We start from the raw sequence: 27,752 nt of genomic DNA, 5'->3' as shown, positions 1-27,752 counted from the left end.
TCCTTCATGCAAGCTTCCAGAGCTCAGGACCTCATCATCCCTCACTTGATCTGTTGTTCCTAGTCTGTGGTTCTTTATTGATCTCTCTGTTTAGAATCTTACCTTCAGTGCATCTTCACAGTGGTTGTGGGAGTAAAATGTAAATTTTGTCACACCAATCCCAGTCTCTCTCAGGCTAAAGTCCAAATCCCTTGATTCAATCACTCTGAAAACCATTTGTGCAGTATCTACTCAAGCAAAACATGACTACCTGCTTTTAGGTACACACCCAAGAGAAATGAGTGTTTATTCAAAAAAACACATACAAGAATGTTCATAATGACTGTATTCACACTAGCACAAAACTAGAAATAACTCAGATCTCCATCAAATAGAGGATGCATAAACAAATTGTGAGATATTCATTCAACGGAATACTGAAGGACAATAAAATGAACAAACTCTAACACATTCAATGACACAGAGGCATCTCATGATTATTTACATTAAGTGAAAGAAGCCGAATACAGAAGGGTACATATGGTACAGTTCCACTTCTATGAAGGTTAAGAACAGATAGAACTAATGAATTGTGATAGAGGCCAGGATAGTAATTCCCTCTGGGAATGGGCGTTGACTGGGAAGAAGCATGAAGGAACTTTCTGGAACACTAGAAATGTTTTAGATCTTGATCTGGGTGATAGATGTATACATATGTAAAAATTCACTGAGACGCTGGCTTACACGTAAAACATTTTATGCACCTTATTGTATGTGTTTTACCTCAAAAAGTAAGTTAAAACAAGAACTGCCTAGCCAAAGAGCTTTGTGGTCTGCCTGACACCCTCTGCCCTTCCAACTTCTCTCCTACCCACAAGTTATGCTCCAGCAACACTGAACTACTTGTATCAGGAGTTTGCCGTTTCCCACCCCATGTATCTTTTCTTTTGCTCACACCCTTCCCTTTGCCTAAAAGACACAAAGTGGGTCTCAATAAATAAATGCAATGTCTTGATTAACAAATGATACTGTACCCCAGGGGACAGGTGTTTGCTGAGACGTCCTCCAGACAGCAATGAGATACGGATGAAAGTACTAGAGTCTGCAGGTTAGCAGGTCCTGAGAACTAATGCAGAAAAGAAAACCCATCAGCTCTCACACACACATTCATTTCTCCTCCGTGGATGGCTTTCACATCTCCTGAAAAACCTTTCCAGTATGTTTGATCTGGACCCACCTCCATCTGATCTTTTGTCCCTCGCAACAGATGTTTTTCCCTGCCCCAGATACCCCCTGTTCCTCAGAGGGAAGCTGCCCCACCTTCAACTTCAGGCTCAGGAGATGGTTTAAGAAGATCAGTACTTTCATTCCATTCCCCCGCGACAATCATTGGTTCAGGGATAAACACATGACGGTGTTCCAATCAGAAGCAATTTCAGTCTCTTTGCTTGAAAGCTTGGAATGGAAGAGTCCTCTTTTCTTGCTATGATATGGGTGTGGTGAAAGAGAGACTGTGGCAGCCATCTTGATACCAACCCAAAGAGAGTAAATGTAGAGGAACACTGAAGCCAACCCGCAGGTACACCCCAGCTCAGGATCTCCAGGTGTGTGTGCCAGCACACTTCCTTACTGTCGTTGTTGTTGTAAGTCTTTAGTTTTGGCTGCGCTGGGTCTTTGCTGCTGTGCGGGCTTTCTGTAGCTGTGGAGAGGAAGGCTGCTCTCTAGTTGCGCACTGGCTTCTCGTTGCAGTGCCATCTCTTCTTGCAGAGCATGGGCTCTAGGGCACTCTGGCCTCAGTACTTGCAGCAGGTAGGCTCAGTAGTTGCGGCTCCTGGGCTCCAAAGCACAGGCTCAGTAGTTGTGGCATGCAGGCTTAGTCGCTCCACAGCAAGTGGGATCCTCTGGATCAGGGATCAAACCCTTGTCTCCTGCATTGGCACATGCAGTTACTAGGTAAGCCCCTTCCTTATTGTTTGAATTGGTTTTTAAAGTTATTCTTTGCTTTTTAAATTGTAAAAAATATATAACATTTACAATTTGAACCATTTTAAAGTACACAGTTTAATGGCATTGAGTATACTTACACTGTTGTGCAACCATCACTACCATCCAGATCTTTTCTCATCTTGCAAAACTAACACTCTGTACTCATTCAGCAGTAATCACTCACTCCTCCACCCAGCCCCAGTTCCTGGCAACCATCGTTCTACTTTCTGTTTCTATGGATTTGGCTACTCCAATCAAGATTATAGGGAGAAATATCAATAACCTCAGATATACAGATGACACCACCCTTATGGCAGAAAGTGAAGAAGAACTAAAGAGCCTCTTGATGAAAGTGAAAGAGGAGAGTGAAAAAGTTGGCTTAAAACTCAACATTCAGAAAACTAAGATCATGGCTTCTGGTCCCATCACTTCATGGCAAATAGATGGGGAAACAGTGGCTGACTTTTTTTTGGGGGGGTTCCAATATCACTGCAGATGGTGACTGCAGCCATGAAATTAAGACCCTTACTCCTTGGAAAGAAAGTTATGACCAACCTAGACAGCATATTCAAAAGCAGAGACATTACTTTGTTAACAAAGGTTCATCTAGTTAAGGCTATGGTTTTTCCAGTAGTCATATATGGATGTGAGAGTTGGACTATAAAGAAAGCTGAGTGCCGAAGAACTGATGCTTTTGAACTGTGGTGCTGGTGAAGACTCTTGAGAGTCCCTTGGACTGCAAAGAGATCCAACCAGTCCATCCTAAAGGAAATCAGTCCTGAATATTCATTGGAAGGACTGATGTTGAAGCTAAAACTCCAATACTCTGGCCACCTGATGCAAAGAACTGACTCATTTGAAAAGACCCTGATGCTGGGAAAGATTGAAGGTGGGAGAAGGGGATGACAGAGGATGAGATGGTTGGATGGCATCACCGACTCAATGGACATGAGTTTGAATAAACTCCAGGAGTTGGTGATGGACAGGGAGGCCTGGCATGCTGCAGTCCATGGGGTTGCAAAGAATCGGACATGACCGAGTGACTGAAATGAACTGAACTGAAGTACCTCATATGAATAAAATCATACAGTGTTAGTGACTGTCTTATTTCATGTAACATAAATTCTAAGGCTGAATAGTATTCCATTGTTTGTGTATACCACACTTAGCTTATCCATTCGTCTGTCAATGAACACTTGGGTTGCTTCTGTTTTGTGGCTATTTTAATAATATAGTGGTGAATGTGGGTGTACAAATATCTATTTGTGTGCCTGCTTTCAATACTTTTGAGTAGATATTCATAAGTGGAATTGCTGGATCATATGATGTTTCTTTTTTTAATTTTTTTAGGAACCACAATACTAATGACCATAGCAGCTAAACCATTTTACATTCCCACCAGCAGTGCACAAGGGATTCCAGCTTCTCCACAGCCTCACCAAAACTTACTTTCTGTTTTGTGTTGTTTTAAACAATAGCCATCATAATGAATGTGGAGCAGTAGCTCATTGAAGTTTTTTGAGTTGGATTTTCTGTTATTTACAGGCAAAAAATATTCCTATTCAGTTCCAGATAAGCTTCCATTAGGAAATTTGGCTGGGTAGGAGGTAACCCTGTGAGTAAGATGGGAGAAAGATAGTTGGGTAGGGTTGAATCCTCTTGGGAGCCTAAGTAGCAAATGATTGTTTTATTCACAAAGTTGATGCTATCTTGGTCTAAATACCAGGACTCTGTTTCTTCAGTGGCTCTGAAAACTTCACCAATATTCTCTTTCAATTACAGAGGATTAAAAATTCTTCCAATAAAATTTTCCTAAAAAGTGGTAATATTTGGGACTTCTTTAACGGTCCAGTGGCTAAGATTCATACTCCCAAGCCTGGGGGCCTGGGGTTGATCCCTGGTTGGGGAACTGGATCCCACATACTGCAACTAAGACCCGGAACAGCCAAGTAAATAAAGTAAATAAATATTTTTTTAAGTGATAGTAGTTAACATTTAAGTGAATACTAAATGTCAGATACTAATTACTTCACATACATCAGCTCATTTAATCCTCATGAAACTCTACAAAGTAGATATCATCATTATCTTTATTCCACAGATAGAGGAACTGAAGTGAAGAGAGGTTCAGTAGTTTGCTAGGAGGTGGCAGAACAGGCCTCAGTGCCAAGATATCTGCCATCCGATCCTCCTTCCTAACCACTGCCCTGTGCAGCCTGAATGTGCACCAGGTGCTGTGCTAGGCACTATGGGAGTTACAATGATGAATGATAGGCAAGCCCTGCCCTCAAAGGGCTTACCATACAACAGAAAAGACATAATGAGTGTTCATCCTCAACACTTCTGTCAAAATCTAAACATGATCATTCCTTTTTTAAAAAAATATTTATTTATTTATTTATCTACGTATTTATTTGGCTTTGCTGGGTCTCCAGTACTCTCGCTTGGAAAATCCCATGGGCTGAGGAGCCTGGTGGGCTGCAGTCCATGGGGTCGCTAAGAGTCGGTCGTGATTGAGCGACTTCACTTTCACTTTTCACTTTCATGCATTGGAGAAGGAAATGGCAACCCACTCCAGTGTTCTTGCCTGAAGGATCCCAGGGATGGGGGAGCCTGGTGGGCTGCCGTCGATGGGGTCGCATAGGGTCGGACACGACTGAAGCGACTTAGCAGCAGTAGCAGCAGTTTTGGTGCTCAGGATCCTTGATCTTCATTGTGGTATGTGGGATTTTGTTTTGGCATGCGAATTCTTAGTTGTGGCATGCAGGATCTAGTTCCCCAACCGGGGATCAAACCCAGGGCTCTGCTTTGGGAACCGTCTTAGCCACTGGATCACCAGAGAAGTCCCTAAGATAATTATTATTTAAAAACTTTTGATGCTCCCTTGCCTGCATTAGTTGTACCATAAACCAAACATGTGGGCAGAACCAGCTCATAATTTGCAGTTATTGTTTTCTTTCACATTTCCTGTAATTTGTGAGGGTCATTTGAGAAACCAAAAGTGGCTTCATGATGTGTGTACAATTCAAAATATATGTTTATATATCCATTGCTATATCTTTAATTACAAGGAAAATTAATTTTGAAATTGTCTTCCTTGTTAATAATTGGTTGAGCAGAAGCCTCATATGTAAAAATTGTTCTTTTTTATCTAATGGAATGATTTTTATATTTGATTTCTATTTCTAAGCTTGTGACCATTTGCCTCACAATGTTGCAGGAGTTTTAAAAACCAGAGACTTTGAACTCCTCAAAGAATTCTGACTCCCTGCTATGTTTGACTGCCACGTGCATGTGTTTGCTTTTCCTTCGTAATAATTTACTGACAGTTTACTGCTTGAGTGTTGGCAATTCCTGTCCCAGTGCTCAGGCCAGAGTTAATACTTGTGCAGACACCATAGGAACATGCTCTGTGGATGGACAGGGTCTCAGTAGTGCCCCATATAGAGACCCTGCTCTCTTCTTGCGGCTGCTACAGCTCAGCTGCCAGTATGGTAGGATATGAACTAGTTTTATTATTTTCATAGTAGGGAAGCCACAGATACTATCTAAAGAAATGGATGATGAAGGATGTCATAAAAGACATCCTTATTATAAAGACATCCTGTAATTATAAAGACAACTTTTAAGAAGAAAATCCAAGATTTCTAAATATCAGAAGAGCAATGCACACCAAACTGGCTTCAGAAGAGAGAGAAATGATGGAAACCAATTTGTATGGGAGAAAAAGAGAAGTTGTCAAAGAGCTACCCTACCTCTTGAGAAAGCAGCAGGACCAACCAGTTAATTTGATGGAAAAAATTCTAATGAAGAAGTCATTCTTTTAAAGAACAAATTATTCCAATTTTTTTATTGTTCCAGAGCATAGAAAAAGAGGTCAAATTCTTTCTATGAAGGAAGTATATCGTTAATACCCAAGCTTCATAATATTGTACACAAAAAATAAAACTATAGATCAATATTATTTATTACCATCAATAAAAAAACTATAAACAAAAAATTAGCAGTCAAAATTCAGCATCATAAATAAGTGGGATACATTTCAGGATGCAAGGATGGTTTAATATTATGAGATCTATTTACATAATTAATCTTATAAGTAGATTTGAGGAGGAAGATCAGATGATCATCTTCATAGACTGTAAAGGGATTTTAAACAACAAACATCCTTGATTTAAAAAAAATCAATAACATATGAATAGATACTTCTTAAACATGAGGAAAAAATCTATCCCAATTCAAAAGCCAACATCAGATTTAACGGGGAAATACTGGAAGCATTTCCAATGAACTCTGCAACAAGACAAAGATGATCATTTCAGTTTACTATAGTTTACAGTATATAATGGTCAAATCAAGTAGGCAACATAAATTAGAGGTATAAGAATTAGAAGAGAGGAAATATGACAGGTGATATCGTTGGATATGTGAAAAACTCAAGAAAATCAACTGAAAAACTAACAAGCAATAAGGGAATAAAATAAACTAGTAGGGAATAAAATTAATGTGTAGAAATAAAGTTTTCTCAATATAAAGGAGGTGATGGAAGAAAAGACTATTTACAATTGCAACAACAACAAAAAATTAAATACCTGGAAATAAAGACAATAAGAAATACTCAAGTTCTATGTAAAGAAAAAATTTTTAAACACTACTAAACCCTATCCAAAAGAAAACTTGAGCAAGTAGAAATATTACATGCTATTGGACAGGAATATGAAACATCATAAAAATGTCAGTTTTTTGTAACTTTATTCAAAATTTTAATGTGATCTATTAGGCTTAAAAAAAATTATATAAGTTGATTCTAAAGTTCATATAGAACAAGAAAGGAGCAAGAACAGTGATAAAAGGTGTGAAAAGGAAGAGCCATGGCAGGGAGGAAGAGTAGCAGTACTAGGACTAGAAAAAGATATTATCAAATCTCAGCAATCAGCACAGTGTAATGCTGGCTTATACAAAGGCAGATAGGCTAATGGAGGAGAACATAATATCCAGAAATAGTCACAAAATCATACATAGACACAATGTAATAAAGCTGACATCCAAATCATTGGAAAAAATATGGGCCACTAAATAAATGGTATTAGGACAAATGAGTAGTCACTTAGACAAAATGAAGTTGAATTCATTCCTCATGCCTCACTGAGTTAACTTCAAAAGAATACAAAATTTAACTTTTGGGGAGTTTCTGGTAACCTTGTGGTTAGGATTCTGGGCTTTCACTGCCATGGCTTGGGTTCAATCCCTGGTTGGGGACCTGAGATACTGCAAGACATGTGGCAAAAAAAAAAAAAAAGTTAACTTTTAAAAAACCTCAACAGTTTTAAAAGAAAACTGGGATAATGCCTTTCATCTTATAGTAAGGAAAGTCTTTTTGTCACTCCAAACCCAGAAGCCATAAACAATTAATAAGATCAACCATACAAAAAAATATATACTCTAATGTTTAACATTATAAGCAAAGTTAAAGAATAAATAAGAAATTGGGAGAAATGTTTTCATATCAGATCACAAGAGTAATCTCTTTCATATGTAAAGAGCCCCTAGGTGTCAATAAGTAAAGACCAATTACACACAAAAAAATGGCCAATTAAAAGAAATGTAAATAAATCTTAAACATATGACACAAAAAATCCGAAGTTTGACAACATTCTCATGGCAAGTCTAGGGAAACAGGCACTTTAAATATTAGTGATGAGGGTATACACTGAAATAAGTTCTAGAAAAAGCAGTCTTAAAATATCTATTTAAATTAAATAAACATTTAATCAATCTGGTTTCAGTATTGACCATCTGGTGATGTCCATGTTTAGCGTCTTATCTTGTGCTGTTCAAAGAGGGTATTTGCTATGACCAGTGCATTCTCTTGGCAAAATTCTGTTAGCCTTTGACCTGCTTCATTCTGTATTGTATACCTTCTTCATTCTGTACCTGCCTCTTGAGAAATCAGTATGCAGGTCAGGAAGTAACAGTTAAAACTGGACATGGAACAAGACTGGTTCCAAATAGGAAAAGGAGTACATCAAGGCTGTATATTGTCACCCTGCTTATGTAACTTATATGCAGAGTACATTATGAGAAATGCTGGGCTGGAGGAGGCACAAGCTGGAATCAAGATTGCCGGGAGAAATATCAATAACCTCAGACATGCAGATGACACCACCCTTATGGCAGAAAGAGAAGAAGAACTAAAGAGCTTCTTGATGCAAGTGAAAGAGGAGAGTGAAAAAGTTGGCTTAAAGCTCAACATTCAGAAAACTAAGATCATGGCATCTGGTCCCATCACTTTATGGCAAATAGATGGGGAAACAGTGGAAACAGTGGCTGACTTTCTTTTCTTGGGCTCCAAAATCACTGCAGATGGTGATTGCAGCCATGAAATTAAAAGACACTTACTCCTTGGAAGGAAAGTTATGACCAACCTAGATGGCATATTCAAAAGCAGAGACATTACTTTGCTGACTAAGGTCCGTCTAGTCAAGGCTATCGTTTTTCCAGTAGTCATGTATGGATGTGAGAGTTGGACTGTGAAGAAGGCTGAGTGCCGGAGAATTGATGCTTTTGAACTGTGGTGTTGGAGAAGACTCTTGAGAGTCACTTGTACTGCAAGGAAATTCAATGAGTCCATCCTAAAGGAAATCAGTCCTGAATATTCATTGGAAGGACTGATGCTGAAGCTGAAACTCCAATACTCTGGCCACCTGATGCGAAGAACTGACTCATTTGAAAAGACCCTGATGCTGGGAAAGATTGAGGGCTGGAGAACGGGCCACAGAAGACAAGATGGCTGGATGGCATCACCGACTCAATGGACTTGAGTTTGAGTAAACTCTGGGAATTGGTGATGGACAGGCAGGCCTGGTGTGCTGCAGTCCATGGGGTCGCAAAGGGTTAGACACGACTAAGTGACTGAACTGAACTGAAACACTTAATACATGTTAATTCTCACATGTATGAAATGATATTATGTACAAAGCTATTCATCACAGCATTGTTTGTAGCAGCAAAAGATTAAAAGCAACTAAATGGCCAAAAATCCCAGGCAGAAATATTAATTATATGACATACATAAAATAGAACATTAACATAGCTATAAAAAGGAAAGAGGAAACTCTATATGTTTGCATATGAAAAGATCTCCAAGATATTCTTTTAAATGAAAAAAACAAAAACAAACTACAGAACAATGTATGTATATATTTACCTTTTGTGTGGGAAAACAGAAAGAAAAACAAGAATCTATATTTGTTTGTTCTTATATATACATAAAGAATTTATAGAAAGATATATAAGAAATTAGGAAGATGGCTGGGTACGTAGAAGCAAAGAATAGAAGGGAAGTTTCAGTGATTGTCTTTATACTTTTTAGTTGTTGAACCATGTAACTGTTAATATATTGCAATAGAAGGAGGAGGAGGAAGAGGAGGACTGGAGCAGAAGTAGTTTTTATTGTCATGACCACAAAAGTAATTTAAAATTGAATGAAATCAGATCCCAGCCATTTTTGAAGATCATAGGACTTTTCAATGGGAGTCTTATTTGTAGTTCATTTTAAGCCACAGAGTATACATGCATTTCTTATGCTACCTGCGAAATGTGGACACCTGATTATAGTGAGTTATCATCCTGGACCAATTTAGGCTAGACAGGCAACAGATAACATCTTCTAAATTCTTGTGGCCACATTTTTAACTATTGCCTAAAGCCTGTGGGAAGAGAATGGGCAACCAAAACGTACACACACACACACACACACACACACACACACACACAATGGTGAGTCATTAAAATCGTCATATAAAAAAATAAAAATAAAAAAAATCGTCATATAAGATTACTGATATGAGAGATGTTATAATCCTTTTAAATTAGCTCATAGAGCCTATTAATAAGATAATAAGTTAAGATGTGACCTGTGATTCCTTTCAATTATCTATTTTGCAATTTTACTGCAGATAACTATCTCAGCCCTTTCATTTATTAAGAGGTCAACACAAGCCAGTTTGTCAATTATTTCTCATTTCTGAAATATTTTTCATGCCATTCAATTTTTTAAAAAGAGGAAAAAAAGTAAATAGAGTTCATATATCAAAAACTGGGCAGCGTATATAATAGAATCAACAATGTTACAATTATGTAAATACACATGTAGAAAAAGTAGCCGCTGCTTCCATCCTGCTACCATAACTGCAAAGGGATGATGACAAAGTTTCTACAATGAACACACATTACTTTTGTAATGAGGAGAAGAACACTTAAAACTGTAAATGTATACATGCCAAGTGTGTAGACGACTCCAAGCATCTTGATCAGGTCCTGTTAACCTCTCGGATCCTCAGTTTCCCCATATGTAAACTGAAAGTAATTACACCTGCCCTGCAGGGTTACACCGAATTGTGGATGTGACAAGGGTTTTGAAGCACAAAGCACAAGTGCTGGCAGAGTGGGCACATAGTACAGGCAATTCTCATCCCGCCACACACCCATCGGACCCACGGAAGCCACACCTGGCTGGTGTCCTTTTTCCTCACTTCCTGTATCAGGCTCTTCTACAGCTACGCCAAAGCACAGGTACTTGCCCCTGCTTGTTGGGAGAAACTTGGCTATTATTCCATACCCATAGCATGATCGTAATTAGGAAACCTGGAATTTGGGGAGATAGGGTGTTTCCCTTATTATGTTAGTGAGAAGGTTTCCGTGCAGGAAACTGAAGTAGCTCTGAAAGTATATAAGAAAAAACTAAGCACTTACAACATGTTTGGAAGCAGTGAATGGGGTGAGGTCTAGGCTGGGTCTTCAGGATCAGTACCCAGACCTAACCTGCCAGGGAAGCAACAACTGTACAACTGTGGCAAACTTTGAGAGCTCTCCAAATAGCTATGAATTCAGACACCTGAGCTTGAACCCTGTCACTTTTTGTCTGCGTACCTTTAACAAGTTAACTAAACTCTCAAGAATCAAGATGAGGAGGTTGCCATCATAGCAACTGCTTCTCAGGACCTGGAAATTGGTTGTCAGGTTTATCTCCATAGACTTATTCACGACCAAATCCAAACAAACAAAACCAGAAGCAGTTGGAAAATAGCCTCTGAATCACTCATACTTTTCAGTCTCATGTAAGTACATTTCACTGCCAGGACATAAGCCATATCCAGGATCCTAGCTGCAAGGGAGCCTAGAAATGCTGTTTATGATGAGGTTTTTTACCTTGTCAGCTTACACAGTGAAGAAAGGCATTCTAGAAGGACTTGGAAGTCAGTGCTGACTACCAAACTGACAAATTCATCACAGAGTTATTTAGTTCCTGCGAAATTTAGAACTAATTTCCCTGCCAATACCTGTTTGTGCTGCAGGGGCTCCAAGAATATTCAAGGCTTAAAGTCATTGGAAAATGTAGTGGATATCTTTTGTTGCCCTTCAAGCATCCATTACCCATTATCTCTTCCTAACAATGCATAGACTTTCATTCATTCTTTTCATTTAGATATCCACTTCTCCCCTAAGCCCCCTGTGTGCTTTGGAAAAAGGACCCCAACCCCATCTCCAGGAGTGTGCCTTCATTGTTTTTGACAAATCAGCATATTCCATCTTCTTGGCCATAGTCATCGGTACAAAGGCAAGTCTCTTAAAAGGAGGTAACTTAAATCTCACATTCTCTCTTCACACATTCCCTCTTCATAGCATCCAAATGGTGAGAGCACAGTTTACAATTTATCTTTTTCAACTGTAGATTTCTTTGCTATTGCTAACTCTTCATCCATTTCCTACATCCACTTCTTCATAGTCTTGCTCTGTGTCTTCTATATACATGTATACAATGTTATATTATTCAGCCTTAAGAAATAAGGAGATCCTGCCATTTATGGAAATGTTGGTGAACCTGGAGGATATTACACTAAGTGAAATAAACCAGGTACAGAAAGAAAACCACTGCATGATCTCACTTATATGTGGAATCTAAAAAGGTTAAAAACATAGAAGCAGAGAGTAGAATGGTGGTTATCAAGGGCAGAAATGTGGAATAAATGGGGAGATGTTGGTCAAAGAGTACAAAGTTACAGTGATGTAGGATGAATAAGCCCAGAAATCTAGTGTACAATGTGATGACTATAGTTATATAATTCTGTATAATATACTGGAAATTTGCTTTTAAAAATAGTTTCAGGTGCTCTCACTACATACACAAAACTCAAAAGTTTGTTTTTATAAAAATTCACCATTAATAGGGTAAACCATAGAATGGAAGAAATTATTGCAATATGTATTACCAACTAATAGTCATATCCAGAATGTATCAAGAATCACTACAAGTCAATAAGAAAAAGATAAATCAAGAGAAACATGAGCAAGAAGCTTGAATGGGTACTTCATCCAAAAGGATATCCAAGTAACCAATACACTTATGAAAAAACAATCAATATCAGTCATCATGAAAATGCAAAACCATTTTGCATGAGATAAACCACAGTGAGATACCACTGCACTAGAATGGCTAGAAATAAAAAGATTGGTGACATCAAGTGTTGTGTAGAATGCAGAGCACGGACAGCACTCACACCTTGCTGTTGGCAGTAAAAATTGGTACAACTGCTTTGGAAAAGAGCTTGGCCCATACTGTGTACCAGCAATTCCTCTCCTACATGGACATACCCCGCAGAAATGTGTGCACATTTTCACCAAAAGACTCCAAAAGAATGTTTGTAGAGCCATTAATTATAGCAACCAAACACTGGTAATAGCACAAATGACCATCAACAGTAAAATGGATAAATAACTTCATACTATAGGGTACAGTCATACTATTCAGTAGTTTAAATGAATGAACTTCAGCTACATGTGTTTTAAAAAAGGATAAAGTTGATTTTGAACAAAAGAAACCATACAGCAAAGAGGAAACACTGTATGATTCCATTTGTTTTCAGTTAAGGAATAGGCCAGTAGTTCTCACCATCAGCATCACTTGGAACTTGTTAGAAATGAAAATTTTTAGACTCCAACATAGACTTATTGAATCAGAAACTCTGAAAGTGAGTGCCAGAAATCTGTTTTTAACAAATCTTCCAGGTGATTCTGATGTAAGCTGAAGCTTGAAAACAACAAAATTGATTTATGGTGTTAGAAGTTAGGATCATGATTGTTTGGGGGAGGAAAGTGAGTGGTGATGAGATAAACACACAGGAGAGCTGCAGGTAATAGTCCTCACCTACTCTTTCCCTGGGTTGGAGCTAGGCAAGCGTCCAGTTTCTGATGAGTCACTGAGCTAAATGCACACTTGTGATTTTTACACTTTGCTGTTTATGTGTCAGGCTTCCTTTTAAAACTCTACTAGAAAAGTGCTAGATGATAAAACTGAGGAAATTTTCCAAAAATAAAAGCAAAAAACCAAAAGATGGAAAAATGAGTGAGTGGTAAGATGAAGTGTCTTAATCATAGACATTCCAGGAAAAATATAAAATGAAACAGAAGAAGGAGAGGAAAATATCCAAGAAAAAGAACTTAGGAACATTTCCTGAGAATGAAGCCCATGAATTTCCAAATAAATTGAAAGGGTCCCTCATGTGCCTACAATGGATGAAAGAAAATACCCACACAGAGGCAAATTTTATCATCAGAAACAGAAAAGATTCTACAAGTTCTCAGAAAGGAAAAACAGGGCTCAGAAAAAGGTCAGACATCAGAGTGGTTTTGGACTTCTTAGTAGCAATGCTGGAAGCTAGAAGGCACAAGGCAATGCATTTAAAACTGGGGGCGGGTGGGGGGGGGGAAGTATTTCCAAGCTAGAAGTCTTTCTCCAAACTAGCAATCTGTAAGGAAAGAACGACAACATTTTCATATATTTAAGATCTCAAAAAAATCTATGTAGCCCATTATTCTGCTTTCTGTGGATGTGACTAGAAGATATGCTCCACTAAAACAATAGAATAAACTAAGAAGAGGGTGGCATGGAACACAGGAAAACAGAATATCCAATACAGGGGAGTACAGTGAACCAGAAACCTCTGTACAATGGGCTGCCCTGAAGCCCAGAGTGATGTTGAAACAAGAGCCTGGGGTGACAAAAGCCCCAGGAGCAAGGGCTGGAGTGCAGTGCAGTGGAGCCTGGAACACCAGTGCAGCCTGGAGTAGGTGCAAGGGTCCAGGAGAGACTTCTTTGAGAAGATAGGAATACATTGAAAATCTGGTGCAAACCAACGCATTGAGAGGAGATTTTGCCAACTGACCAAGGGTTAGGGGTTAAATGAGTGACTAATGCATGTAAATGAAACTGAAGGGACTATTCCTAAGTTACCCTCTGGCTCCAGAGCTCCCAGGGCATCAGTCAAGGCTGTGCTCAGCCTGCATGACAGTCTGACTTCTTTCTCCCCTAAAACCTCAATTCTGTCTGCTCGCCCTCTATCCACAGGCGTTGATCCTCAGGATATTCTTGTAATAAATATCCTATACCAGGATCCATCTCAGAGCTTTGCCTCTGGAAACACCAACCTGCAACACAAGGCAATCCAGAGAAAAGAAAATCTATGGGGGATAGGACAATTCATCATATTTTACTACACCACGTAGCCATCAACAGTGTTTACATAATCATAATACTGTAAACTCTACGCACTGATCTAGCCAAAACTACCACAGCATTTTATCAGGAGGACATAGGGAGATGTCTCCTGGGAATACAGGAGGAACGTGAGGTAAGTCTTCAATTTCCATATCAAGAAGTGAAGAAATCATACCTACGATGAAAAATCAACAAATAGCAATGCGAGGCTGTTGTTCAGGGGTACAGAAGTAAATACCAAAATAATTAGCTTAATAGGATGGACGTGAAAGTGGTTGCTTCTGCTCCTGGGCAAAGAGGGAGAATGTGTAAGGGATTGCTATCTTTCATAGCAAGATTTATAGAATCATTTGACTCTTCAAACTATGAGCATTTCTAACTTTTATAAAAATACAACTAAAATAAAAACTTTAAGGCTTGATTGTCAACTCTAGTATCTTCATACAAGATATCACCCAGCCCCTAGAAAAGATACAAGATGAATATTTATTGAAACAGAAGGATGTTCATAATACTATGTTGAGGGAAAAAAGCAGACTTCAAAATTATGTGCACATTAAATCAACTTTTAAAATTAGATTCATAACTACAAGGAAATCAAGCTTGAATATTCACTGGAAGGACTAATGCTGAAGCTGAGGCGCCAGTACTTTGGCCACCTGATGCAAAGACCTGACTCATTGGAAAAGACCCTGATGCTGGGAAAGATTGAAGGCAGGAAGAGAGGGGCATGACAGAGGATGAGATGGTTGGATGGCATCACCGTCTCGATGGACATGAGTTTGAGCAAGCTCCGAGAGAAGTGAAGGACAGTAAAGCCTGGAGTGCTATAGTCTGTGAGGTTGCAAAGAATCAGATGAGACTGTGCAACTGAACAACAGAACTACACATGTGCATAGAAAAAAGTCTGAAATATATATGCCAAAATATTTGGAGTTATTCTCTTTACCTGGTAGAGAGGGATTTTTATTTTCCTCCACTTGTTTATCTTGTTTATCTCTGTATCCTGCAGTCTTCCAGCCTCACAGGATCATCCTTTCAACATTTAAATAAAAATGGCTGAAACCATCATCCTCTGTACTAAGGAAAGCATATAGCAAATGTATGTAAGCAAGTATACATATGTGCAAATTCCAATGCCCTCCTCCACACAGGTGTGAATTTCCAGATGCCTAGTTCTCCTATTTGGGTTTCCCTGGTGGTTTAGTGGTAAAGAATTTGCCTTCCAATGCAGAAGACGTGGGTTCAATCCCTGGGTCAAGAAGATCCCCTGAAGAAAGAAATGGCAACCCCCTCCAGTATTCTTGCCTGAGAAATCCCGTGGACAGAAGAGCCTGGAGGGCTGCAGTCCATGGAGTTGGAAAAGAGTCAGACACAACTGAGCAACTCAAGAACCACAACAAGTTCTGTTTACTCCCATTTCCTCTTCCTGCCAGTCTCAGTTTCCCTGGCATCTCACTTTCCACAGCTGTTTCTTTCTCTGTCCATAATTAACACAAATATGAAACATTGTCCCTTCTCCTTGATTTCTCCAAAGAATATCTTGCACGAGGCACTGCTGAGGGGCTACCATTCTGCATGGTGTGGTAGACAACTTAAAATCAGCAGGAATGCCTGTGTCCTGGTGTGTCCAGGCTGATCCTTCTTCTGGGGGGTTCTCACCGGTCATTCTTCTTCTCTGACCCCTGCCTCTCACAGGTGGCTGGGTCCCTCTCTGGATACCCTCACTTCTGCCCCCAGGGTCCTACTTTGCGTCCTCACCTTTCACCGAGCCACTAAATTCTTCAAGTCCTTTGTTTTCCTTTACAGAGTATGAGGCCTCCCTTGTGGAATGTGCTTTTTCCAGCAGGAATATCCTGACCTTTCATATCCTAAAGACCATCAAGAACCCTTTAAAAGCCCTCTCCTCCAGGCTGAATTAGAAGCCAGAACCAGCTCTTCTGCTTGTCTTTCCATTACATGTGTGATGGCTGAGCGTTTTCTAGAATGACTCTATTGCTTTTGTAATCACATTTTCAGGAGAAGCACCATGGAAGTTAGGAGTTCAGGCCATGAGCAAGTGGAAATGTCAAGTTCTTAGACCCCAGCAACTACTCGCAAGCTCCTGCTCTGTGCTAGGCTAAGGAGATGCTCATGAGGGCAGTGTGGGACTTGGAGGCCATGGCAGGCCCAGAGTTCCATGGGGCTGCTGAATCCAGTTTGGGCAGGTCAGCAACAGGATTCCAAGGAGACCCGTGGCCACTGTAGTCAAGGTCACCTTGCCCCAGCCGACTATGATGCCAGCCCCTTTTCTCTCTATTGATATCATCAGCCGAGTCCTGGCACAGGTACAGCCCTTCCCCTGCAAGTTTTCCCCACCCACTCTCTCAGAAGCCCTGCTATTTATCAGCTGTGTGGCAAGTTAGTCCATCTCTGCCTCAATTTCCTCATCTATGAGATGGGGTTAATATTTGTAAGAATCAAAGGAGTAATACTTGTAAAATGGTTGGAATGGTGCTTGACTCAGAGTGTCAGCGATCATCACCATCATCATTCTTGTCACCATGTCTACAGACTCTGCCCTTGATGAAGACATCATATGAGCAGGTGTGTGTGGCCGCCCCGGGAGAGCCTGGTTGTGATTTATCTCTGTTAACAGAGCCAGCACAAGCACCAGATGGGATTTATGCTCAATGCCTATTTGACTAAAACTTTGGAGAGAAGAAACAGCCCAGCTGAGAAACCACACACGAGCATTATCTTCCCTGAAGACCATTTTGAGTTCATTTCTGTATGTGGTGCTAGGTAGGGGGTACAACTTTATTCTGCATGTGCCTATCCGGTTATCCCAGCACATTTGTTGAAAAAAACTATTCTTTCCCCTTTGAATTATTTTGGCAGCCATGTCAAAACTTAATTGATGTAAATGTGAGAATTTATCTCTGAATTCAATTCTATTCCACTGATCTATATATGCCTATCTTTACACCAGTACCACAGTCTTGATTACTGTAGCTTTGTAATAAGTTTTGAAATTAGGAAGTTCTTCTTTTTCAAGCTTGTTTTGGCTATTCTAGGTCTCTTGAATTTCCACATGAATTTTCAGTTAGGATCAGTTTATCAATTTCTGTGAAGTCAGGTGGAATTCGGTAGGGACTACATTCAACTGTGGAGCTTCCCAGGTGATGCTAGTGGTAAAGAACCCACCTGCCAGTGCAGCAGACATAAGAGACGTGGGTTCAATCCCTGGGTCAAAAGAGCCCCTGGAGGAGGACAGGGCCAGGCAGCCCACTCCAGTATTCTTGCCTGGAGAATCCCATGGACAGAAGAGCCTGGTGGGCTACAGTCCATAGGGTGGCACACAGTCAAACATGACTGAAACGACTTAGCAGGCACACATTCAACTATAAATCAGTTTAGGGAGTACTGCCATCTTACCAATATTAAGTCTTCTGATCCATGAACATATTCTATTTATTCTATTTATTTCCATCTTCCATCTTCTTTCCTTCAATGATGTCTGGTATTTTGCAGAATATACATCTTTTGTTAAAGATTCTTCAGTATTTTGTTCTGTTTTGATACTGTTATAAATTGTTTTAATAATTTACATTGTTTGTTTATTGCTCCTGTAGAGAAACACAATTCATTTTTATATTGATCTTGTATTCTGAAATCTTGCTAAGCTCATTTATTAGTTTTCATAGATTTAGTAGACTCCTGAGAATTTTCTGTATACAAGATCATGTCATCTGCAAACAGAGACAGCTTTTAATTCCAATTTCTGATATGAATGCTTTTTATTGCATTTTCTTTCTTAATTGCTATGGACTTATTTTCAAAAGGCATTTATTTGCTAGATCCTTTCCTCTTTAGCACACAGCAATAACACAAGGCTAAATTATTTATTTTATATACGAGAAGCAGGAAGGCACACTATCTGGGTATGTGGAACCCACAGTATTCTAAGACTAAAATCTAGCTTCTTCAGCTTCCCAAATTAAAGCCTGCCTTTGGGGTTCAGCAACCTTATTCAAAGTAAATCATTATCCATGAGCATCACCCACAATTGTGAATTCAGTACATTGAATCTGTTGCAAATAAAACCAGGCACCAATTTTAATTCAATTTTATGATTACTTTTTCCTACAAAGGTATATAAACCCATGTGTTCTCATGATATTAGAGGGTTAAGCTTAGCAAATCACACAGCTTGCTGAGTAACAACGGTGGGCTGAGGCCACTGAATTCCAGCTCTTGCCAGAAGTGCCTCCAAATGCCAAAACCGAAATAATAAAGCACAACCACAAAATCAGGAAGCTTTTACAGAATCTTACACAATCTGGGCTAAAGGTTTCTTTACTGGAAAGCCTGAGCCTACCGTGTTCTGTGTTATGGTTCTCGGGTGTAACTAACGTTTTCGACAAGTGAAGCATCATGATTCAAAGAGCTGCCTGGCCCATGGCTGCCTTTAGAGGTAGGGGTGGTATTGCCTGTCCCCCGAGGCCAGAACTTACTAAGGCAGAGCAGGACATCAGGAACCAAGAGTTTGAACCAATCAACAGTTTGGTCCAGGGCTGCCCTTGGACTAGCTCTGGGGTCAGCATGCAAGCTATCAAAACCAGGTTCTCAGCAATTAATCCTGTAGTTCCGAGATTGCTGGAATTGTCCAGCTTGTGAAGCTCAAGTTAAAGGTCAGATCCTATAATAAGCCTCTTTCGGAAGTTGAGATCACTGAGACCCAAATCTAAACAGAAGTGTTCAGGGGCTGCCCCACCCCAGAGGAAAGAGCAGAGTCAAGGAAAGGGCAGGAAGGAAGGAACCTCAAGCCCAAAGATTCTGTTGTGCCCAGGCAGTCTCACCCCCTACAGAGTTAGTACAAGTAAAGGAAGCTCAAAACAGATCGTGTCCCACAGGTGAATGAAGCACAGATGTACTCACCATTACCCCACACATTTTAGCCTGGCTAACAGCACAAGTCTGGGTGTAAACGATGCACCCCTAATGCCTAGGAGACAACCTTGATAACCCCTCACCTGTCAGAGGCTAAGTCCTGTCAGTCCTGCCTCTTGAGGCAACTTTAAAATCCTTTCCTTTCCCTCTGATTCTACCACCGTTAGTTCAAGCTGCTCTTATCTCTCTTATCTTCCCTTTGGCCACTAGCTGGGAGGTTTACATCAGTTCAGTTCAGTTCAGTCGCTCAGTTGTATCCAACTCTTTGCGATCCCATGAATCGCAGCACGCCAGGCCTCCCTGTCCGTCACCATCTCCCAGAGTTCTTCCTCAGAATGCAAATCTGAATGCATCATCCACCTCCAGGAAACCCTTACCTCTCAGAGCTCCAATCAGTTCAGTTCATTTAATATCTCAGTCGCATCCGACTCTTTGTGACCCCATGGATTGCAGCACACCAGGCTTCTCTGTCCATCACCAACTCCCAGAGCTTGCTCAAACTCACGTCCGTTGAGTCAGTGATGCCATCCAACCATCTCATCCTCTGTTGTCCCCTTCTCCTCATGCCTTCAGTCTTTCCCAGCATCAGGGTCTTTTCCAATGAGTCCATTCTTTGCACTAGGTGGCCAAAGTACTGGTGCCTCAGCTTCTGCATCAGTCCTTTCAATGAGTATTCAGGACTGATTTCCTTTAGGGTTGACTGGGTTTGCTCTCCTTACAGTCCAAGGGACTCTGAGTCTTCTCCAACACCACAGTTCAAAAGCATCAGTTCTTTCCAATGGTAAAGACAGAACTCCCTCAAGGTGGTCTTGAAGGCCCCGCACAGCTCGGCTCCAGCAATCACTCAGCCTCATTCCCACCACGTTCCCCACCAGCCTCTGCTTCAGCTGAGCAAACCCCCTTTTGGGTCTGGTGTGCTCTGTGCTCCTTCCCACCACAGAAGGAGACACTTGGCAGAAGGTTGCTCCTTCTCCCTAGAAGTTTCTCTCCTTGCCCATCTGCCTAGTTAACTTTGACCTTCAACCTCAGGGAAGTCCTCCTGACCCCTCATGTAGGCTCTTATAGCACTGGATATCTTCAAGGAAATTATCAGAGTTGCAACTTGACATTTATGTGATTTTTAAAAATTAGTATCTAACTCATTAGATTGCAAACTGCCTAAAGGCAAGAACCATATGTATTTTTTAATCTTTTTATTATGGGAAGTTTAAAACATACAGAAGTAGAGACATCCATTGGTATAATGAACCTCCATGTTCCTCACCCAGCCTCAACAGTTAGAAACTCATGGAAGCCTTATTTTCCCTATACTCTCACTCACTCCCCTTACCTAGGATGATTTTGAAGAAATGTATTTCACTATATAGTATCTGCAAGGAGATCCGACCAGTCCTTTCTGAAGGAGATCAGCCCTGGGATTTCTTTGGAGGGAATGATGCTGAAGCTGAAACTCCAGTACTTTGGCCACCTCATGCGAAGAGCTGACTCATTGGAAAAGACTCTGATGCTGGGAGGTATTGGGGGCAGGAGGAGAAGGGGATGACAGAAGATGAGATGGCTGGATGGCATCACTGACTCGATGGACATGAGTATGAGTGAACTCCAGGAGTTGGTGATGGACAGGGAGGCCTGGTGTACTGTGATTCATGGGGTTGCAAAGAGTCGGACACAACTGAGCAACTGAACTGAACTGAACTGATATAGTATCTGCTCACAGTTTCTTCCTGAGTGCCTTGAACAGTGGCTGACACATCTAATAAATATTTGTTGGAAAAGTGAGTTAAAATACTCTTGGTGTTTTAACAGCCAAGCTAGAAGACTGGACTATGCTGACCTACTGGACCACCTGTGAACAAGACCTTTCAGTGTGCAGAGTGGCAGCAGGCCCATATGGAACTACAGGAATTCTGATCAGCAGAGAAGATGCCAAGATGGTGTCTAAAATTTTAAGTTGGATTCAAACCATGAAAGGTATGACCTGGGTCAGAGTGCTTGTTTCCTCCAAGATGGGTGTTACAGTCACAATGCAAGGAAAGCTACCCAAGGCCCCTCACATTGGAAGTGCACACCATGTACCTGAGACCACTATCTAGGGCAACCAACCTCAAGATGTATTTTAGTAAAATTACTCAACTTTAAAGAAAAAAAAACCTTTTGAGCATTTGGAGGCGGGGGAGATCCAGCAGACTCTATATTGCTGGAAGGGGCCATGACGGGGAAAGATGCAATCTAGAGCTCATTGCAAAACCCAGCAAAAGAATCATAAAGTTGGCCCCTGAGAGTCTGGAGCAAAGTCATGTCATCTACAGCAGAGAATTACACACCTTTTGAGAAGCAGCTCCTGGCATGTGACTGGGCCCTGGTTTAGATGAAATGGTTATCCATGAGCATCAAATGAAAAATAAGTCATGAACTTCCTGCTATAAACTGGGTTCCATCGAGCTGGCCAAGACAAAGTCAAGTGCAGCCAGCAGTAGTTTATTGTAAGATGGAAATGGTAACTTCATTTGGCTTGCAGATGAGTCAGCTTGGTATGTGGATGGAAGTCAAAAAGGACAAGGGCTGTGTGATAATCACATCCAGGAGCTGCCTTGAAAGACAGTGGGAAGCAAGGGAAAATCTTGCCAAAGCTGCAAATGGTAATGATCAAGCAGACTCTAGAGTCTTCCCAATTAGCTGCCCCTGGTAATGGAAGGAGAAGTATATACAGGAAGCTAGATACACATTCTTCAGCAGTGGTCAATAATATAGCAGGCTTGTCAAGGGACTGGAAGGGTCTGGAAGATTGGGGACAAGAAGGTTTGGGGTAGAGACATGTGATTGGACATTTAGAAGGAGGCAGGCAGTACGAAGATTTTGGTGTCATTTCATCACCGCTCACCAGAGAGCATCCATCACAGAAGAGGACTGAACAAAGTAGATTAAATGACTCAGCCACTTTGTCACTGGCCATCCTGGAACTGGCACAATCAGCAGATGAATGGAGTTGTCTACCATAAGATAGACATGGAGGCTGTGCATAGGCCCGCCAGCACAGACGCCCAAGTACCAAAGCTCATCTAGCTGCTGCTGCCTTCTGCCAGCGAAAGAAACAAATGCTGAGCCTCAGATACGGCATTATTCCTTGAGGAGAACAACAAATCCCTTGGTGGCAAGTCAACTATCTCAGGTCCCTTCCATCCAGGGAGGGTCAGCAGTTCATCCTCACAGGGATAGAGATCTACTCTTGAAATAAGTTTGCCTTTCCTGCCCAGAGCCAGTCAGCACCAATATCCAGAAGCTTAGAGAGTACCTGATCCCCAGGTATGGAATTCCATTGCATCCAACCAGCATACCCAGTTTGCAGGGAAGGAAGTTAGGAAGTGGGCCCATGACATTAAGATCTACTGGTGATTGATAGATACACATTCATAGTTTTTTTTTTTTTTAATTGTGCCATCCAAAAGATACCAGCCCTAAGGGGCCCTGGAATAGCCTTCTGAAGGCATCTGAGGCAACAATCTGCAAGAATGGTATGTCATCCTTCAGGATCCAGCATATGCATTAAATCAGAGAAGTTCAAGTGCTGCTCTGTCCCTGTGGAAGAATACCTGGTTCCAGGAACCAAAGGGCATAAGAAGTGGCCACACTTCTCATCACTTCCAAGAGTCCATTGAGGGCCACTGTGCTTCCTGTTTCTGTGGTTCTGGGTTCTGTGGGGTTGGAAGCACTGTCCTCCAAAGGGAGCACATGCTTTCCAGGGGACACAGAACTACATTCTACAGATCCCAGTCCATGGAACTACAGGTCCCAGCTGCCACCAGCCAGGGCACTTTGCATTCCATGTGTCTGAGGACCCATAGACAAAGAGTCACCATCTTGGTGGATATAACAGCCTGAACAGCAGGGCGTGGCAGGACTGCCTTTATATGTAGGGGCAAGGCACACATGAAACCCAGGGCTTCTTAGAGAAATAGCTGATTCCAAGTTTAGGATAGAAAACATACAAGAGGAACTTAGGAAATGCCAGAAAGCAATCACAAGAGTCATGGCAAACAACTCAGGAGCCAACTTGAAGGGACTCCCAACAGCCAAGATGAGACAATAAAGACAATAACTGTCACGAAATGAAACCCATCAGGTAGGTTTTAACTTCTAAGTTCATAACAATTGTTTTAAATAGCCACCTTCTGAGGATAGCAGGGAACCAGTCCAGTTCATTATCTTAAAAGCTGAGTAAATAAAAGGAAATGATTAAATATTTATCCTACCTTTCCTATACAAACTCTATTCAGAAATCAAATAGATGAGAGGGTAGCATCTCCTTATAAAATTACTCCCTCTAATAAATGAAAACAAAATAATAGCTTAGAATATGTCCGTATTGCAACCTCCAGTGCATTGGTTACTGGATGTAGGTGTTGAACATCAGTGGCTGCCAACACCAATAGAAGTGACCACCAGACATGATGTACCACTTGGTAAATGAACACATGCCTAGAGTCTCATCAGTGCAGTTCAGTTCAGTTCAGTCCAGTCATGTCCAACTCTGCGACCCCATGAACTGCAGCACGCCAGGCCTCCCTGTCCATCACCAACTCCTGGAGTCCACCCAAACCCATGTCCATTGAGTCAGCGATGCCATCCAATCATCTCATCCTCTGTCGTCCCTTTCTCCTCCTGCCCTCAATCTTTCCCAGCATCAGGGTCTTTTCAAATGAGTCAGCTCTTCGCATGAGGTGGCCAAAGTATTGGAGTTTCAGCTTCAACATCAGTCCTTCCAATGAGTACCCAGGACTGATCTCCTTCAGGATGGACTGGTTGGATCTCCTTGCAGTCCAAGGGACTCTCAAGAGTCTTCTCCAACACCACAGTTCAAAAGCATCGATTCTTTGTCGCTCAGCTTTCTTTATAGTCCAACTTTCACATCCATACATGACTACTGGAAAAACCATAGCCTTGACTAGACGGACCTTTGTTGGCAAAGTAATGTCTCTGCTTTTGAATATGCTATCTAGGTTGGTCATAACTTTTCTTCCAAGGAGTAAGCGTCTTTTAATTTCATGGCTGCAGTCACCATCTGCAGTGATTTTGGAGCCCCCAAAAATAAAGTCTGACACTGTTTCCACTGTTTTCCCCATCTATTTGCCATGAAGTGACGCGACCAGATGCCATGATCTTCATTTTCTGAATGTTGAGCTTTAAGCCAACTTTTTCACTCTCCTCTTTCACTTTCATCAAGAGGCTCTTTAGTTCTTCTTCACTTTCTGCTATAAGGGTGGTGTCATCTGCATATCTGAGGTTATTGATATTTCTCCCAGCAATCTTGATTTCAGCTTGTGCTTCTTCCAGCCCAGCATTTCTCATGATGTACTCTGCATAGAAGTTAAATAAGCAGGGTGACAATATACAGCCTTGACGCACTCCTTTTCCTATTTGGAACCAGTCTTGTTCCATGTCCAGTTCTAACTGTTGCTTCCTGACCTGCATATAGGTTTCTCAAGAGGGATCCAACCTGAGGCTCTAGCTGCTGATTTGCAGGAAATGCAGAGAACAAAAGAGCAAACTGAACTGCACCCTCAGCATAAAACCAGCGAAATCCAGGCTGTGGAAAAACTACAGATCAAAGAGCCCAGGTTCCTCAACAGATAAACTGTAAGGAAAAGACAGGGATAGAGGAGACTCCAGATTAAAAGAGATGCATCAAGTTAAAACACAAAAACAACAAATAGTACAACTATGGAGTTCCCTGGTGGTCTAGTGGTTACGACCTGGCGACTTCACTGTCGGGGGCCCAGGTTTAATCCCCAGTTGGGGAATTAAGATTCCATAAGCCGAGAAGTGAGGCCCAAAATATAAATAAATAATAGTGGGTTTCTGTTTTTAAAAAATAGTAAAACTACCCTATAGAGTATAGGGATGCACACGTGGGTGATAAAACAATAAAAGAAACTCAAGGAAGTGGTTTCGGTGGTCAAGAAGTTGGAAGGAGGGGAGTGGGGAACCTGGAAATGTGGGTAAAGCTCTATTCCTGTCCTGGTGGTGGTTACAAGGGTGCTCGCTTTCTAACAATTCACTGAGTTCATCTTCTTGTTTATTGACCAGTCCCTGAAATCTCAGAGTCTGGGAAGCACTGATTTAGTGCAGGTGCAGAAGCCGAGGCAGGAAGGGCTGCTTGCTGAGCAAACTGAATGCATTTGACCTCCCCGGAGCTGCTGGAGAGGCAGTTGACTTGAGTGTCCTTGAAACATTGAGCTACCGAGCATGTCTGTTCTTTTCTACTATGTCATTCGAAAAAGGATTTGCAGCAGATTATAAAACAAAACACAGTAGAAAGTGAGACACAGCACAATCAGCTGTTAGAAGGGGCAGAGAGCTGGATGGTTCCAGGAGAGCCTTGATTTGTAAAACATGATTCACACTCACCTTCTCGGAAGCATCTGCTAGAAAGGGCGTTGTTTCTCCACTGTTTTTTGGCTTATTGAGGCCACCAGCATCCTCCATTTAAGCATATAACCAAGAGCAGGGGGCCGTGCATCCACCACACATAGCCAAGACCCACTGGACCGTTTGCAAGTCAGTCACATCACCACATCCAGGAAGGCCGTTTATCTCCAACTGGCTTGAGCACTGGCTCAGGTAATCAGCACCCACAAGCTGGAAGGAGGCAGAGGAGAGATACTCCCAGGTTACCTATACGATACTGCCCCCTCTTGCTGCTCTGAGATGTGGTCCTGTCATGGGTGAGTCTGCCCTGAGTGAGACCATACATGCGGTTATGAGCACATACTCCAGGTGACCTGTTCAGACTGCATGCTGCATTGGGGACACGCAGTTGTCATGTCTTAGCCCAATAGTTACGCTCTGACCCCAGGTTTCCATTCCACAATCAGACAAGGAGGGCTCGGAGCAGCAGCATTCTTCACAGATGCGCATGTGCACAAGTGGCATGGCTTTGGTTTCTGGTGTCTGCAGCGTGCGTTCGCTCATTCAGTCCACATCTACTGAGCACCAGCAACGTTCAAGGCCCTGGGATACCTGTCAGCCTTTTGTCTCCCATTTTGTGGGCTCACACATCTGCTCTCCTCCCCGTCTGACTCAACACTATTACTAGGCTTCCCTATGCATCCCAGTTGGGAGGACACATTCACATAGCCACGCCTTCGCCCATGCAGTTCGCTCTACATGCAACCTCCACTCATCTGAAAATCCTCCATCCTAAGCAGATATGGTCATGGTGAGCAGTATCTCTCTTGATGTCATGCTGCTGCTAAGTTGCTTCAGTCGTGTCTGACTCTGTGTGACCCCACAGACAGCAGCCCACCAGGCTCCGCCGTCTCCAGGCAAGAACACTGGAGTGGGTTGCCATTTCCTTCTCCAATGCATTAAAGTGAAAAGTGAAAGTGAAGTCGCTCAGTCGTGTCCGACTCTTTGCAACCCCATGGACTGTAGCCTACCAGGCTCCTTCGTCCATGGGATTTTCCAGGCAAGAGTACTGGAGTGGGTTGCCATTGCCTTTTCTGATCTCTCCTGATGTCATACTCCCCCCGAAATACTTGCCTCTGAGCTCTCTGAGGACAGGGAGTCTGGGTCATAGGAACCAGGACAGGGCTTGATACAATACGGTAATAACCATGACCAGGATTTACATACACTTGACCTGTTCTAGGAATACGTGCAGAGCTATTCAGTCCTCACAACAAGCCTATGATACAGTCACCATTACCATTCCCATTTCATCGACAGTGAGTAAACAGCTTGCTTTCTCAGTCCCAGTTGCAGAGCAAGGATTCAACTTTGGCCCACAGTTTGTGATGTTAACAACTGCCAATGAATTCACATATTCCACAGACACCTACTAGATACAAAACAGGTGTCAGTACTTCATGAACAAAGTCGATCGGGTTCTTCCTCATAAAGCTTACGTTTAAAATTAGCAAATAACTAGTATTTGCATGTTACAGGTGTTAGGAAGGAAAATAAAGAACAGGGAATAAAAAGTGACTTGGTATTTTAGTGGTCAGGGCAGGTCTCTCTAAGGACATCTGAGCAGAGACCTGAATCCAGTAAGGGAGCAGCTCCAAAGCCACAAGCTTGGAGTAAACAGTGCTGGTAACTGCCGATGACTTACGTTATGTGTGGCCTTGGGCAAGTGACTAAACTTCTCCAAGTTTCAATTTCCTCACTTATAAACAGAGAATAATCTAAATTTGCCTTGCGAGTTGTGAGGGAAAGGGAGAGGTGTGTGTGCAAAGCATTTGGCTTAAGGTCATCTCTGGCCGAGCGCCCACAACACACATATGCTCTGAGGCACTTTCCC

General features: G+C 41.6%; 1 long non-coding RNA gene across 1 annotated transcript; it reads right to left on the bottom strand.

Moving 5' to 3' along the window:
• Positions 1 to 254: 254 nt before the first annotated feature.
• Positions 255 to 26,811, bottom strand: LOC138420858 (uncharacterized). Its single transcript, XR_011249341.1, has 4 exons — positions 25,859 to 26,811; positions 17,939 to 18,129; positions 15,471 to 15,601; positions 255 to 1,907 (listed from the first exon to the last, which is right to left on the bottom strand). It is a non-coding gene; the product is annotated as an uncharacterized lncRNA (long non-coding RNA).
• Between the last annotated feature and the right edge of the window lie 941 nt (positions 26,812 to 27,752).

This window comes from Ovis canadensis, chromosome 15 (assembly GCF_042477335.2).
Source record: "Ovis canadensis isolate MfBH-ARS-UI-01 breed Bighorn chromosome 15, ARS-UI_OviCan_v2, whole genome shotgun sequence".
Lineage (NCBI taxonomy): Eukaryota > Metazoa > Chordata > Mammalia > Artiodactyla > Bovidae > Ovis > Ovis canadensis.
Note: the sequence above shows the minus strand (reverse complement) of the source record. Positions and strands in the feature narration are given on the sequence as shown.